Below are 16,237 nucleotides of genomic sequence, written 5' to 3' on the forward strand. Positions count from 1 at the left end.
AAAAATAACAAGATGATACTATGAATGAGTAGTAAGTTTTGTCAAATTTTCTTTCACTCAAACCAGCAAGAGAACAAGTTTGATAAGCGGCCAGAATGCATCAGAATTCCGGTACTCAAGTTGTCAGGGGAAGAATCAGATTTCTCAGCACTAGGAAATGCTGCGTAAGTGGTGAACGTGAACCATCACAATCCTTATCACTTAAGCGCTCTTGTAAATAATTCATTCCCGGAGAACCTTCCTCCGCGCCAGCTACGCAGGAAGACTCGCATCCGCGGAACGTGCACGGGAACTCACAATAATTTGTCAGAATGGTCAATCAAAAGTTCAATATTGCGATATCTCCGCCAATTTATTGATCCATAACTTGGTCCGCTATGGCATCTGCCGGGCCACAATAAACAATGATAAATGTGCGGCGGAACGTCGAAGGTTATCTCCAGAAATAATCCGTGCAGCATCCGACTACCCGCTCTGGAGCGGAGGAGCTTTCCGGTCGGTGCCACCAGCGAAAGGAACTTTCCACTCGCGATGCATTCGAGTATCGAATCGCGGCGTCGAGGAAAACTGTGGACACCGTTCGTCAGGTGTGCGTGCAGCATCAGCTGACGGGTGCCGCGAGAATGGGGGAAAGCTGTGGAAATGCTGGGAAAACTGAATGGGCGCCGGGGGTCGGAAACTCGAGAAAAAGCTCTTCTGCGTTGAGGCGCTCCGTGTCTTCAGTCAATGCCCGACCGTTTTGCCCATCGAACGCAAGGAAGGCCAGTGTTGATACCGAGTTAGCGGCTTCGCGCGTATCGTAATCTACGAACGCCTAGAGCCAGATGTCGTTGTTGTCCCGGTACCGGTCGCCGTGTGCGGGAGTCATTAGCTTAGCCGTTGTCGACGAACGTTTGTCCTGCCGTTCCGTTACACGGGCTGAGCACTGAAGTGTCCTGCTGGCGGAATTGTACGCTCCGGAACTGTACGGCAGTTCTTGTTCCGCTCTTCCGTTGTATCTGTTTTGTTGTTTTGATTTTGACTTAGTGTTTATGTTATTTATTTTTCCGTCTGCGATTACACCTAGCCCGCGAGTAACGTTCGCAGTGACACACAAATCAATATTTGGAGGCAAAGGACTCGCAAGTCAATTGTGCAGAGATAAGAAGGGAAAACGTACCGAGCAAGTGAAGTGGAAAGTGCCATGAGATCATATTGAAAAATCAGGTGATGAGTGCCGGATCCTTGTTTTCCGAATGTTCAGGCGAGGCTCGCGTTCGGGGGAGTGAGTGCTTCTGAGTCCTGGCTGGCTACCTTTCCGTTGGGGTTGCTCCCTCCTGATGTACAGTGTCTGCATTTTAAACTCGATGAGGCTGGTGAAATCCTGAAGTAACAAAAAAGTGTTTGAGGTGATTACGCTCGAAATCGGAAAGATTCAAGTGCCCCGGGTGAGGGCGGATTGATTTCCGCCGGTGGATATGTGCTGTTACTCGGAGATCATAAAAAGTGTATGGTGCGGGTGATTGCATGCCTGTAATTTGATATCGAGTAATGGATTGGAGTAGTATCTGCCGCTGGCCACGCGATGGCTACTAAGGTAAGTACCCACCTCCAGTTCTGCGCCTTGTCTCCAAGCTGCACTGTGCTAGCGAGCATTTACTTCTACCACTCCAAGTCCTTGTCAGTCGCAACCTTTGTCCGCATTAAAGTTGATTATTTATTTAATGGATCAATATCGGAATATTTCGGTCAGTACTTTCTAATATTTCGTGTAATATTTACAAAAATGGCTCCCAACCGATGTTACACGGAACGCGTTAGAGGTCTTTTGCTGCTCGCAATTATCCTTTACGTGATAGCGCCGACCTACATAGCCGAACTCTGCTGTATTGAAATTCCATCCAGAGAGGAATATCATGCTATTGTTAGTATAGAGTCTTAAACTGAAAATAACTTTGAAGCATTGAAATTGGTTAATTTCTCCGGAGGCTTTCTGGTTTCTGCGGATCCCAAGTCACGTACAGTCGTAGCAACTTTTGGTCGTAACATAACTCACTTTTGGCAAGTTTGATTTCGCTTGCGTCCTTCGTAGAGACGTCCATCAAATCTACTTCATTGTTTTAGTATCCTGACCGTGAGGGGGAAATTCTGATGGAATGAATTCAGCATAAACTAACTCCTTCTAACTTTCTGATTTGGAAAGCACTTAATGTTGATGAAGAGAATTTGGTTGCTAACTTATCTATTACTGGAATAATTGATAATTCAATGAAATGTCGGGACCAGGTCCATAAGAGTAACAATGTCAAGTTAATTAGAAATTGTATGAACTGGTTAGAAGACAAATAGAGAAAATCATAAATTGTGCATCTAAAGATGCCTAGCTAATTTGAGCAAGTTTGTTACATAGGGTTTGATAGTTATGCGGCTGAACAATGGTCATGTACTATATGCGTCGAACTAGAGGTCCCTTGGTTTGTACTATATCATATCTTTCTAAATCGTCCTTGCTCGCTACGATGGTGCTAATTCTGTAGGAGTCTCATGATTAAATGCCATTAGTTTACAAAGGCTTCCAAATAGATTGCTTTACAGATAAATTCTTTTTGCTTTAATGCCGTCAATAATCACTTCGGCGCCATTTATTTTGATGGCTTCGGGAATTGCATTTGCAATAAGTTTTATTGTTTCGGGATTGCTTGGAGTAAGTTGGAATGTTTTCATCTGGATTTAAATTAGGAAGTTAGGGGTGAAACAGAACAGGCTTAGAGTGGATCAGAATGATCAGAAAAAAATAATCCGCTTGGAAAATTTGAAAAGAAAAAGTCGGGATTCCGCCTGAGAATCTGAACTCAAAAATAAATTATGTGCCTATGACTCATCAAGTAAAATTGAGAATAGTTCGCTTCAAGTTCACCCTAGAGTCTCAACAAGAGCAGTACATCACCCCGCCTGATTTGGTGCAAATCTTACAATAATTAATAAAACAATAAAAAGCTAGAGCTATGTTTACGATATGAATTCCTTTCGCCAGATATTAGAGATTGCCAGCATTACATTAAACTACAACAGTAGCCATCACCGAGGCTCCGTCGCTCATTTCGGACCTTAGCCTCCAAGATTCTCTAGCCATTTCCATCTATCGATTTTGTCCTCCAATTTTGAAACCCAAGCAGGGATGCGCTGTTTCCGTTAACAGAATATCCCCAGCCCTTTCGAGGTTTTCTCAGCGGTCTTCTGTTCTCCCTTCAAATACACTTTTAGGTTTTCAAGTGTCGTCCATACATTCGACGTGGTCAATCCACTGCAGCTTTCGAAGTGTCATTACTTTTGAGACTTCAGGGCCCTTTAAATATTTGATACAACTCATGGTTGAATCTGATTCGCCATTGGTCTTCTTTCCTTTAGCTTCTAGGTATTGACCCCTTTTTCAGTAGTTAGTGTTAGATTCCCTGTTTGACACTAGTAGCATAGCACATATCTAATTATCGATTAGTATACTCGGAGTTTTATTTTCTTGTGTATGAAGCTGGTTTTTAAAATCGTCAGTCTTGGGTAAAAATTCGCCGTCTTATTTCGTCCACTTCATTTCTATTTTTTGTCAGTTATACATCTCAATCAAGTATATAAAGTTGTCTTCATTTTCCAAATTGTGTTCGTCAATCGTTATACTTTGCCTGGTGGGCGTCATATTTGTTTGTGTCATAATATTTGTTAATTTTGTAAAAAACTTCGTTTGCTGTTTTGTCGAGGTTTATAAAAATCCCATTGCCGGTATGAAAGATTACGCCATGATTTGGTAGAAGCAGTGCACCTTTTGTGTTCAGGCGTCTCCTCTTGCTTTATCCCACATTTGTATCAAACACATTTGTGAGGCTAACGATGATTTTGGGATGCACTCTTGATTCGGACATTATTATTCTGGAAAGCTTTGTCAGTTTTGCTGGAACTCCCAAATCGAGAATTTTTTTACAGCTCATTTCAGTCGATACTGTCATATGCCTGCTTGGAGTCAATGAATATTTGATTTACGTCGATGTCGAATACACAATATTTTTTTCCGTTTCCCGTTTGACCGTCACCAATCTTCCAATCTGCAATCGTCTTATCGGAATATAGTTTACAGACTTTATAGAACGTATAAAGTTGTGAGATGGCTCCATAATTTGGAACAATCGCAGATATTAAAATTCTTACATAAAAAGATCACAAAACGTTGCGTACCTTAAGTTTGCAGCTTTCACTTACCGTGGGTCCTAACTATAATTAATATGGCAATATTGAGAAAGAGTTAATCAGTTCCAGGCTCTTGCGGAGTAAGACCATTGGGTATATGTCTTCATCGTTGCTCCTTCAGTTCTCTCTCTCGGTAATCCGAGATTTTCCACAGAGTGAACAGTTTGGGTAACCCTTAAAATTCCCTACAATTGGTGGGTTATTTGGGTACTCCCTGGTGTTGCAAAGATATTGGCTAAAATTATCTCGGCACGAATTAAGGAATATCGCGAAAGTTTGATTAACAGGAAGTAGGGTGCTTTCTGTTCTGGGTCCTTCCATGCTGACTATATAGTCTTGCAAATCGTTTTGGAACAGTGCACGGAGTTAATATCTCCACTTTACATGCTTCTGCATCTGCGTCTTCATGGATTTCGAGAAATCATTCGAGGAAGGGCATTTTGGAGAAACTAAAATAATAATAATAATCGTTGGCGCAACAATCCATGTTGGATGAGGGCCTTGAAGTGTGTTAGAGCACTTCATTCAAGACCGTAACGGTACACTAGGAGGCAATGTGGTCAGCATTGCACTCGTCCGAGATTAATACCCTGATTTGACTCAGGTACTCATTCACAGCTGAGTCGACTGGTATCCGACGTCAAATCGCGATACAAATTCCACCGCCACCAATGAGATTTGAACCGCGACTTTCCTTGCGCTCTAACCACTCAGCTATCCGGACAACTAAAAGCTATTGTCATATCGACATATGAGGGGCCATAGTTCCGAAAGTCACATGCTCCAAAAACGTTTTGTTTTCAGGAAACGAGAAAAACTGATTTCCAATTTTCATGCTGCCTTGTATACAGGGCGGGAAGGCCTTCAAGAAACTATGATATTTTCCTTCAAACGCCTCGATTAAATTGATGATTTGCTTTTATAGCAATTCATATGCTTTGACTAAATGGCTCTAGATTTAGAGGTCGTATGGAGATTAGGAGTGAAGATAATGACCATTTGTATTTGCATTAGCGCCTTTGCCTGTTCCCTCGGAACAAAACGAAACCACAAATCGTGTATCTTTTAAAATTTGGGTTCTAGCCCAGAACAGTGGAGTCCGTGGACCATAAACCGAAAAAGAAAATTTCTTTCCAATTAGAACATGTGATTTTGAAGCTGAGGACTCCCTCATATCCTTAAAAAATTATTTACTTTTATTTTACCAAATAGTAACTTAAAAACTACCTACGTGCTTAATTCTAATAGGATACTGAAATGCACATTCTTCTTCGTTTTCTTTGTTTTGTTCCGTTCATAAACGGAGTCGTCACGGCGTGATCGTTTCGTTAGTTTGCTCGGTCAAAGCCTTGGATGCAGCTTGGCTTTCAAATTCCCATCCAGCGTATTAAGTCACCGTTTTTCTGGTCATTTACTATCGACTTCGATGTTCAGACGCTTTTTGGCGAGTTAATTCTCGTTAGCGCGAATTACGTAGCCATACCATCGAAGACGTCTCTCTCGAAATTTTTCCACGATCGGCGCAACCTCATATCGATTGAGGATATCCTCATTTCGGATGGAATCAAAACGTGTCACGCTATTAGTCCAACGCAACATCTTTGTCGCCATTTCCACAAGATGCTGTTCTTTGTCTTTTATATTTGGCCAACACTCAGAACCATAGAGAGCGATAGATTTTTAGATCTGAGACATTCGTGGGTACGTCGATCATAAAGAACACCAGTTGTGGAACACCACTTCGTCCAGGTTGCACTAGTGCTTACAGCAATTTCACAATGGAGTTCTCCATTGGCTGATAGCATTGACCTGAGATATTTAAATCGCCCAGTTCTGACTGTGATAGTGCCTGTTTAATGGGGATCGGCCATTTTATTCAGATTCAATCTCAGACTGTGTTGCATGAGCCGATCATTCCATTTTTGGACACGTTGCTCGAGATCATTTTTGCTATTAGGAAAACATCATCTGCATAAAGTAGTGTATATGGCGCTGGACGTTGGATGTCCCGTGATGGTGTTCATAACAAGAATAAAGATGAGTGGTGAGAGGGTGCTTCCTTGATGACCACCAACAGAAAAAAAAGCGGTTTTAATACACCCGGCACACTTCGAACTCTACTTTTCGGATTGCGATAGAGTAATTGAACTCAGCGCACGAGTTCTTCTGGCATTAAGTGTTGCCGTAGAACATACCAGATGAGTTCATGTGTTACACGTCAAACGTTTTTTCTAGATCTATAAATGCGATGCTTCTCACGGCGTTTCTCCATGAGGCCAGGAGTGTTAAGGAGGAAAGGATGGAGTGTTTTAGGTTATTATTTACAATTATGCAGGGTTGAGAAAATATGGACGAAGGAGATGTGAGCGGTCTTTCATTTTCGACCAAATTGAAAAAGTATTTTCCAAGGAGTTCCACTTTTGCTCGTCGTTTCGGTGTGTTTTTCGGAATTTCCCGGTCTTCTAGTCTCGTTGAAAATCAGTTTGGCCTTGACGCTAACGCCTATCTCTTTACGAAGATATTCTTCTAATTTAGCTGCTTGCTTTACTCAGAGTTAACTTCAGGCGCGAATTAAACTTGAGGAGTTCGTGAAACCTAACTTCCAAGTGTTTGATCGTTCCTTAACTACTCGATATTGTATTTCCGATTTTAATTTTCAACGGTTTAGCATAGATATGGATACTTCTGGCACCTAAGTATCTAGATTGTTTCCTGAAAGCACAAAATTCCGTTTCACCTCATTTATCGTATTGCCTTAATAGCGGAAGTACTTGCAGAATAGTATCAAGTATTTCTTTATTGCTTTGGCGACCTTGTTGGGACGGGTTCTTGACGCGAAGTCAAGTGCATTACCGGCATCCTAATGTTACCAGCGAAACATTAGAAAATTTACATTGGCAAAGAACAATCTATCGTTGACGAAGCTGATTGCAATCCTGATGATCGGAAGTCGGAAGTTATTTTCGAAAAGCTTCAATATGAGTCCGCTTATCCATATAGAGTCGGATGCGTTTTCTAGATCTAATTCGCAGATTGCGGTTGGTTTGTTATTGACGTTAAGTCTAAACAAGTCGGAAACCGGAAATTCGGCGCTTCAGGTGTGAAAGGTTTTGTTGAATTTTTATGGGGTACTTTATGGCTTGATTTGCATATGTTTTGCCTCTTAGGGAGCAGTAATTTGATGCGAAGAGGTAATTTTGACCTACTATAATTTTGTTAATAATAGTAGCATTTCCATACCAAAAATAAATACTACTATAATTTTACATACCTGACTTAAGGGGAGGGAGTCTGCAGGAAGTTAAAATAATAATATACTATTATTAACTTTATTTAAGCAGATATTGTAACGGAGAGCATTTTCAAGCCTAGAGGTACCATTTGCACGAACGCTACAGTTATTTTCTGATTTTTCGGTTGCATAGTTTCTAAGAATAGAATCTTTGAAGTAATTGACCTCTTTAGGACTCCTGCATGCATCCTATTTGCAACCAATATCGAAACTAATACCTATTTCGGAAAGTGCTAATCGAGATTTTACTTTTGATACCCCACATGACTACTTATATTCGCTGAAAAGAAAATTTGTGTCCCTCTATTAGGTGTTTGGACGTGTAGCAATACAATTCACTGGATTCATTGGCGTTTACCGTTCCAACTTTTCTACCGTCAATAGGTATAACCGTTTCTGAGAAAAGTCAGTGTGACAGACAAGCAGATAGTGAACCGATTGTAATACGGTTGCATGTTGCGTTCCGTGTTTATAACGGAATCCGAACTGATGATTGGAAATGATTTTTTTGAGATCACAATCCCACACAAGTCCAGTTATAATGCTTTGGAAGGAGCTTCCTAACCGGCTGTGTAAGTTTATTACCTTGATTTGACCCAGGTACTCATTCACAGCTGGTCGGCTGGTATCCGATGTCAAATCACGATACAAATCCCACTGCCACCAGTGGGATTTGAACCGCGACCTTCCGTGCGACAGCTTTGTGCTCTAACCATTCAGCTATCCGGACATCCACCTTGAAAACTTCGCATAAATCTTGGGAGGACTCAAAGTTGGCTATGAAAAGATCATATTGAGATTTTATAGAGAGCGAGGGATTATTCCTGAGGAGGGCTTTATCTTCCCTGGTTACAAAATTTTCAACGGATAATTATAGACTTAGTCCTAAAAGATGCGGGAATCTTCGTATTAGCGTCAATCCCATCCTTTTTGATGAGTGAATATACTTCCTTTTACTTAAGCCTTTTTCCTGTTCACAAGAGGGTTTGGCTCGTCGTGATCGGTTTCGCAATTTGGTTTTATCAAAGGCCTGATTTAGATGCTGTCGCAAGACTTTCAAATCTCCATCCAGCGCATCAAGTCACCGTTGTTTCGGTCGCCGTTTTGGTCGCTTAACACGGATTTCGATGTTCAGACCAATCTTGGAAAGTAAATTTTCGTTAGCGCGAATTACGTGACTATACCATCGAAGACGCCTCTCTCGCAATTTTTCCACGATCGGTGCAAACCCACATCGATCGCGGATATCCTCATTTCGGATATGATCTAAGTGTGTCACGCCACTAGTCCAATCCAACAACTTCGTCTCCATTACCGCAAGACGACGATCAGTGTCTTTTATAGTCGGCCAGCACTCAGAACCAAAGAGAGCGACAGCGCGGACGACCATGCGGTTATTTTTAGATTTCAGACATTCGTTGATACGTCGATCACAAAGAATACCAATTGTCGAACGCATTTCTCCCTGGTTGCGTTAATGCGTGAAGCAGTTCTCCATTGAAGAGTGAATAAATGTTGGTGCAAAACTAAGGATTTTGTGTTTATGGGATTGCGTGCAATTCATTAATAACTTGTGCCGTATTTGGAGAAACTGGCTCCTTTTTGCCCTTTAAGGGAGAACAGAGAAAATACTCTAAGTTGGCTGATTGTTTTTGTCGGTTGCTCGATTCGGGTGCGGTTGTCCTCGCATTTCGTCGAGCTGCGGAGTGTGAACCAGTGTAGGACGAGTGCAAGTTTCTCCGCATGTTCTGGAGGGGACTGGATCACGTTTCACCAAACCGTCGCCAGTGACGTGTGTGTATCCATTTAGGGGTTAACGGCAAACATTCCATATACACCAGCTTCGTGGTTCATCCGGTAAGAAACGTGAGCATGGCCTATCTCATCTGTATACTATAAAGCCTTGAATTTTTTTGGACGAAAGGCGGCAGTGGCACTTGATTTATCTGTCAAAAAAATGTCGATTTGATGCATCAGAAATAGAACAGCTTGAAGCACTCATTTTATGGGATTGATGATTTGGTGATTGGATATAAAAGAGACATGTTGAATTGGGGGTGTGCAACCCGAGGATTTGCTTAAATACCATCGAAAATTGTTTTTTAGTGAGATCTGCCAAATGAGGAAGGCGGATTATGTGAGGATTAATGCGTAATGCTCTTGTCTCGGCAAAGCAAAATTATTTCGATTAGTATATAAAGAAGTGAACAATCTGTGAGGGATTCGTTGTTGAGCGGGAGTGGTGATAGGATGTGGTGTTGTGACAGGATGATTAAAAAGAAAATCAAGGGTTAGGAATTTTGCGGGGTATCGATTTCCGTCAGCTGGTGTGCCGTTTTGCGCTTGACAGGACAGTTTTTATTTATCCAACATAAGCGAATTGCAATATAATTAGAACGGAAAGCGGCTGTTAAATTCTAGTATTCTAGCGTAAAGCATATAGTTGGGAAATATTTTTCCAGAAGTTTTCACCCATATCTTGAGCTGAGAAGAAGTTTTCTGTGCTGGAGGGGGATTCAGAAGTGATTTTGCAGAGAAATTTATTAAGAGAATCTCGACGAAAAGTAAGTGAACGTAAAATCGAGTAACAGTAATTAAATTTTCGGATTTTCTCTCCCTTCTTGGAAACTGTTCTGTTGTATTTATGTTGTTGTAACATTTCATCAAGGAAGGAACTTTGGTTCCTTTCGGGAATGTGGTGCGTTTTCAGAAAATATTGAGACGTTGTTTACGCGGCAATTTTGTTTCTCCGGCAAATCATCTTCTGTTAAGGAAGGCAATTGGAGAAAGAGAAAGATCGGTTACTGTAATGGAATATGAATTTATTCTGGAATGCTGCTGCTGCTGCTGGACAGCTTGCTAAAATGTGATATTTGTGCGAAAGAGATTGAATTTTTAAACATATTCGCTTTCCTGTTTAAGTTAATGCTTGAATTATGCATTTGAAATTTGTTGGAGAATGTAAGCCCTTTAGAGGAACTTGAACTTTCTTTTTCTTACTTACCAGTTACTTAGTACTTTTTCTTTGAATACATATTTATAGATATAATGGCATGAACTTTCTGGCTTTGGGATATCTCTTTCTTTTTAACTGACCATGACCAGTTATATTAATAATAATAATCGGGGGCGGGGGAATCCAATTGGATCTGGGTCTCGAAGTGTGTTGAAGTACTTTATTCAAGATTACAACAGTACAATACAGGTCTACAGTACAATGTAGAAGGCAGTGTAATCAGCATTATGCTCGCTCGTGATTATTACCCTGACTCCAGTCTCGATACAAACTCCTCTGCCACCAGCGAGATTTGAATAGTGACCTTGCGATACGATAGCCTACCACTTCCACCACTAACCTATCTGGGCAGGGAGGTTATACATACCGGTTTATATTGGTTTCTTCATATTCGTGATTCGGATACCTTGACGGGCGACTTACTTAACGGGAATATAGAAGTTGCGTTGATTCTAAGAGGTTGGTTCTTGGCGTCTTTTCTAGCGAAATAAACTTTTGAAAGTTGAGGCCTAGTTTCGACAGGCACCATACTATATTCTTCTCAGAGGTTGTAAATGATCATTCATTATTGGATTTGTAGCTGTTGAGAGTAGGCGGATCCCGCTGGTAAGATTGAAACTAACCGCGTGGAAGGGACGCATGCTTGTGGGATCATAGACAGGCTAGTGAATGGTTACCTTTTTCATAGTATTGCTGTAGGTAAAAGTTGCAAATGTGGGTTAGCTTGTAGGTGAGCCCACGTTGTCACACAAAGTGAAAAGCTTTGTTAATCTTAAGAAGATAGGCTATCATGAGAATCTTCCGGTCAATTTCAGAGTAAGTAACGCGTGTTTAATCAAATGACCTGAGCAGAAAAGAGTAGGCTGGTTTCCGCTCTGGATCCCCTTGGCTTAAGATATCCGGTTTACCAACTCTTGATCGATTCCGAGAAAGCTTTCGACAGCCTGAACAGGAAGTATCGGTGCGTGAGGAAGAATCAATAGCTATTATTAAGGCAACATATGATGGCATAAAATGTCACTTGTTGCATCGAGGTAAGGTCAAAAACAGAATGCCCCAGGTTTGCGTGTTGTAGCCAATATTATTTCTTCTTGTTATCGGCGACTATCTTCATGCTGCCTTGCCCGGAGGACGTGAAGAGAATCCTACTCAAAAGGTCCAAAGCTTGCGTCGTATAACCAGGGTACACTAATTCAAACAAAGAAGTTGCGCGGCACACAGGCCTGTCACCTGCGGCAATAATTCCACTATTCCAAGATGACTAGCGAATGGATCGCTCCAAGAATACTTGTCGTAGGACAGTAGTGATAGAGTGTGGGGATCTGGGAAAGTCCTGTATTCCATGTAACCGCACCAAAGGGTGAATGGCAAATCGTATACATATATACAAGGTAATACATCTGCCGGGTAATTTTCGAGCTAGGGCTTATCTCACGAATGGCACCAATTATGTTAGTTCTGTTTTGAGAGAAATTTAGTATAGAGTCTGCCGTGAACGAATATGGATATACGTTTGAACAACTTTGGGAAGCGCTCAAACTTTATTTCCACTGTGGCGAGTCTTTTGCCGAAATGGTTAGAAAATTGCGATCCAAGTACGGCTGAAACACCTTCACCTGGTTTCGTGAAGTTTATGAAAAGAATTTGCTTGAGACTGGCTCGTTAATGGACGGGAAACCACAAACCTGTGTTCGTGCGACCGGCTTATCGGAAAATATTGCTGCCGTTGCTGAAGGTATGCATGAAATTCGGTATCTTTCGCAACAATTGCAAATTTCTTACACCACTATGCATCGCATTTTGCATAAAGTCTTGGATTAACACCGTACAAGGTTCAATTGATGCAAAAGCTCAAGGTTCAGGAACTGCCACAAGATCGCTTGGACGAGGACCTCCGTTTCTACTGAAAAATCATTTCTTTCGCATGAAGCGTGTTTCCATTTTGGTGGCTAAGCGGATAAGCAAAATTTTCATATTTGCGGCTCAAGACAGCCAAATGAAATGATCTAAGAACCAATGCAATGCGTCACTGTTTGGTTTGGTGGCATTAGTGGCCTATTTTTTTCCGAAGATGACGAAGGATGGTCAATGGTGTGCGCTATCCGAGCATGCTGGACGACTACTTCTTTCTGGAAACCGATGAAGAAGAGTTGGATGGCGCATGGTTCCAGCACGACGTGCGACGTGCCACATAAACCGTGAAACAGTCGCTTTTCTTCACGAACAATTCGAAAATCGCGTAACCAGCCATTTTAGTCATGTGACCGCGAAGCCGTGGTTAAGCTCCGTTGGACTACTTTTTGTCGGGAGAACACCGGTGGTGGCAACAGTTAGTCGAATTAACAACATTCGAAATAAATTTCGAATGCTGTTAACCCTGCTGCGCCACATATCTACTACCTTTCTAATAAACTCAACTACATGTGCAGGGTGTGGTAGAGTAACCTGAACAGCTGTCACCATCCTTCCCTGAGTCAGAGAAACTTCAAGTAGTGGCGTGGATAAGCTCAAAATGCAATCATCTAAACGTTAGAAATTGATATGTTCATATCCTTTCATTTTAAATATACGAAAGTAAAGAGTAATGGTTTAATGTCCAAGAAGAATGAATTCGTCCCAGATGTTATGTAGAATATTTCCACGAGTCGGCAGGGATGCCTTATAGGTGTGGTTGACGCGGTTTACCCCATATAGAGGTTTTATGGCAACCATATATTTACCGTGCCATATCAGGGAAATATTCGTTTACTAGCAGCTACGAAATATCATAAGTTACGATATTAAGGAAATTTTTCAATCTTATACTAAACGGAACACAAGAATCGTTTACGTTGCAGAAGGGCAATCTTAGATACTATGAAGTATGGATTTATTTATTGAAAGTTTAGGATATGAAGTACGAAATATATTTATCTAAATAATAAGGATGGAAGCGGTGTTGTGTGAGATTATATAGACTCACTTGGGAAAAGGGCACTTTTGACTATTAAACAAGTTGAAATACTGAAAAGTGGACACTTCAGGTATAAATCATCATCATCAACGGCGCAACAACCGGTATCCGGTCGAGGCCTGCCTTAATAAGGAACTCCAGACATCCCGATTTTGCGCCGAGGCCTACGGCGCGTCCTGGCCTACGGCATCGCAGGATATAAGTACATATTACAGACATATATATTATGAAGCAGGATGTATTTTGAGGCGTTTCGCATAGATAAGCCACTGTGGGTATTTTCAAGATCTGTTTCACTTTTTGGGGTTCAATTTTAAGCCCTTATCTCCCTATGTCTCACTCAGTATCAAAAATAGTACCAGTACTAATTGACCCCTTTCATTTAATATTCCACATGACTATATTCTGTGGAAAGAATGTATCACCCTTATTTCGCACGTATTGGCAGGCCCCTTGAGCTCAACAGGAAGTGTCGTCACTTGCTATATGTTAAGGTATTCACGGACCAAACAATCTCACCAAATTTCGTGACAATAGGTTCAGCCGTTTTGAAGTAAAGCGGGGGGTGGTAGACAGACATTGAGTCGTTTTTAATAAGGCTTTTTTCACACTCTTACTGCTAGCCAAAATTATTCTGAAAACTCTCGTTCAACCTAGGGTTTGCTATTGTTCTCCCTAGTCCGAAGGAAATGCTGCACTGGTAATGATGCACTGGACAGAAAAAACCGTCGGTAATGAAATTTTACCAGGGTCAACTGCGGAAAAATTCTAGATAAGCGACCCTACTTCCGAAATACATAATGTGGTGTAAAATTTTTCAATACATCAGGGTTTGTTAATTTTCTCTTAAAAAACAAACTTTTTGATTACTGCACAATGTAGATGGCATTAGTAGTAAACCAATTATTAAATTACAAAATTAATTTTAAAATCAATTAGTTATTACCCTTGAAATATTTTCGTTACTAATTTAGGGTGGAAAAGTTTTCTACACTTGCTTTTTTATCAATTTATTCCAAAATTAACGGTAACTTTTGAAGATATTGCGCTACTTAATGGCAGTTAGAGTATATTTTATTATTTTCTGTGCTTAACATGTATTTTAGAGAACTGGTAAAAAATAAATAAAGGAGCCAAAGCCAAGCCAAATTTAACAAAATTGCTTAGTTATTTCCAAAATGTTTAAGCGTAAAATGTAATTGTAATTTCCCAAGGTCGATTTAACCTTTCCTATTTTTTGCTTTGTTGTCATTGTGGAATTTCTTCGGTTGATCTGTACCGTTCAAACATAAACCCGAAACTACAAATTCACTGATTCATATTTTTCTGTGAATTTTCTTATTAGTCGATGTCGTTAGAATTTTATTTATGTCAGGATCCTGTGCCTGTCACGGGCAAGGCTTTAGTGTTCCTTTTTGTTGAAATACACATTTTTCTATGACTACTAGTTCAATATCTGCTCAATTATAATTTGCTTTCGCTTTCTTTAACAATGATTGAAAACGGCTTTTCTCTTGACACTTCCAGCACCGGTTTTTCCCGGATCGGAAATAAAAACAAAATCCCCTCCCCTCTCTATATTCACATGTCTTTCCCGCGGTGCGAGAACATGCAAAGTTGAAAATGGACTTTTCCAATGTATTTGGGAAGCACCGAACACTAAAAATACGTACGGTTCTGCTAGGAAATAATTCCTCAATTTTGTGAGCAGAAGACGTTTTTCGTGCAGACGTTGGAGCACGAGTCTCTGATCATAATGATGAGCGACGACATACATTTCTCGGAAAATATAGGGAAACAACATCAGATAAGAGGGGAAAATACTCCCCTCCCCCATAATTGATCAAAATTCGTTTCATTGAAGCAGCTGCTTCATGGTTAATTGCTCTTTATTAAGGTTTTGGGGAAAAAATTCTTAAGAACTATCCAACCCAAAAATCTGACAAGGAAAAATCATGATGTTCCCTTATGTAGGATCTGGGAACCAAAATATCTCCCATTACGTCTTCTGCTAACATAGAATTAATAGTGGCATGTTAATACATTTTATGGGCTATCTAAAAAAACTGGAGAAGTTTATTTTAGAAGTAATCAATTTTTATTAAAGTTATAGCAGTTTTGTGTAAAACAAAACCTTATTCAAATCGGTTGACTGTATGTCTAGGGGAGGGAGGGGACCCCATGTATGCAAGAGGGGGGGGGGGGGGGTGTAAATTTTTTCTTCACCAAATGTAGCCATGGGCTATCAAATGAAAGGCCTCGATTAGTACTTTTCGATGCTGGTCTCAGTTTTGACATCTGTTAGAAAGGTGGGGAGTGCGGCGGCCGAAAGTGATCATTTCTTTCGCGGACCCATTCTTAGAAACTACCCAACCCAAAAATCTAAAAAAAATCAGGACGCTACAACTATATAGTAGCTAGGCTTTGAAATACCCTTCATACTGAACAGCATATATTACGTGCTAGGTTCTAATAGGATAAATGAATTTTTAAATAAGGAATACACAAAAACTTTCATACCTAAGGCGTGCAGCTCCGGTTTCCCGACATGTTCACATCTATTCACTGCCCTCGAACACATCATGTAATGTCAGCACCACATTTTAATATATGAAATCACGAAAACTTTCCGCACCTGAAGTGCCGATCTTATGGTTTCCGACTTGTTTTCTGAGGCAAATGACCCCATAGTTACGGTAGAATCTGAGCATCATTTCAGTATGATGGGACATTTACATACATTGGAAGTTTATGTGTGGCA

At 40.7% G+C, this 16,237-nt stretch overlaps 1 protein-coding gene across 1 annotated transcript in view; it reads left to right on the top strand.

The window, feature by feature from the left end:
- Positions 1-742: 742 nt before the first annotated feature.
- The window catches only part of LOC119646490, a 567,562-nt gene continuing 552,067 nt past the window's right edge, over positions 743-16,237 (top strand). Inside the window, exon 1 of the mRNA XM_038046949.1 lies at positions 743-1,576. The gene's annotated coding sequence lies outside the window, so the exon portion shown is untranslated. The remainder of the gene's footprint in view (positions 1,577-16,237) is intronic.

The sequence above is a fragment of the Hermetia illucens genome, chromosome 1 (assembly GCF_905115235.1).
Source record: "Hermetia illucens chromosome 1, iHerIll2.2.curated.20191125, whole genome shotgun sequence".
In the NCBI taxonomy this organism is placed as follows: domain Eukaryota; kingdom Metazoa; phylum Arthropoda; class Insecta; order Diptera; family Stratiomyidae; genus Hermetia; species Hermetia illucens.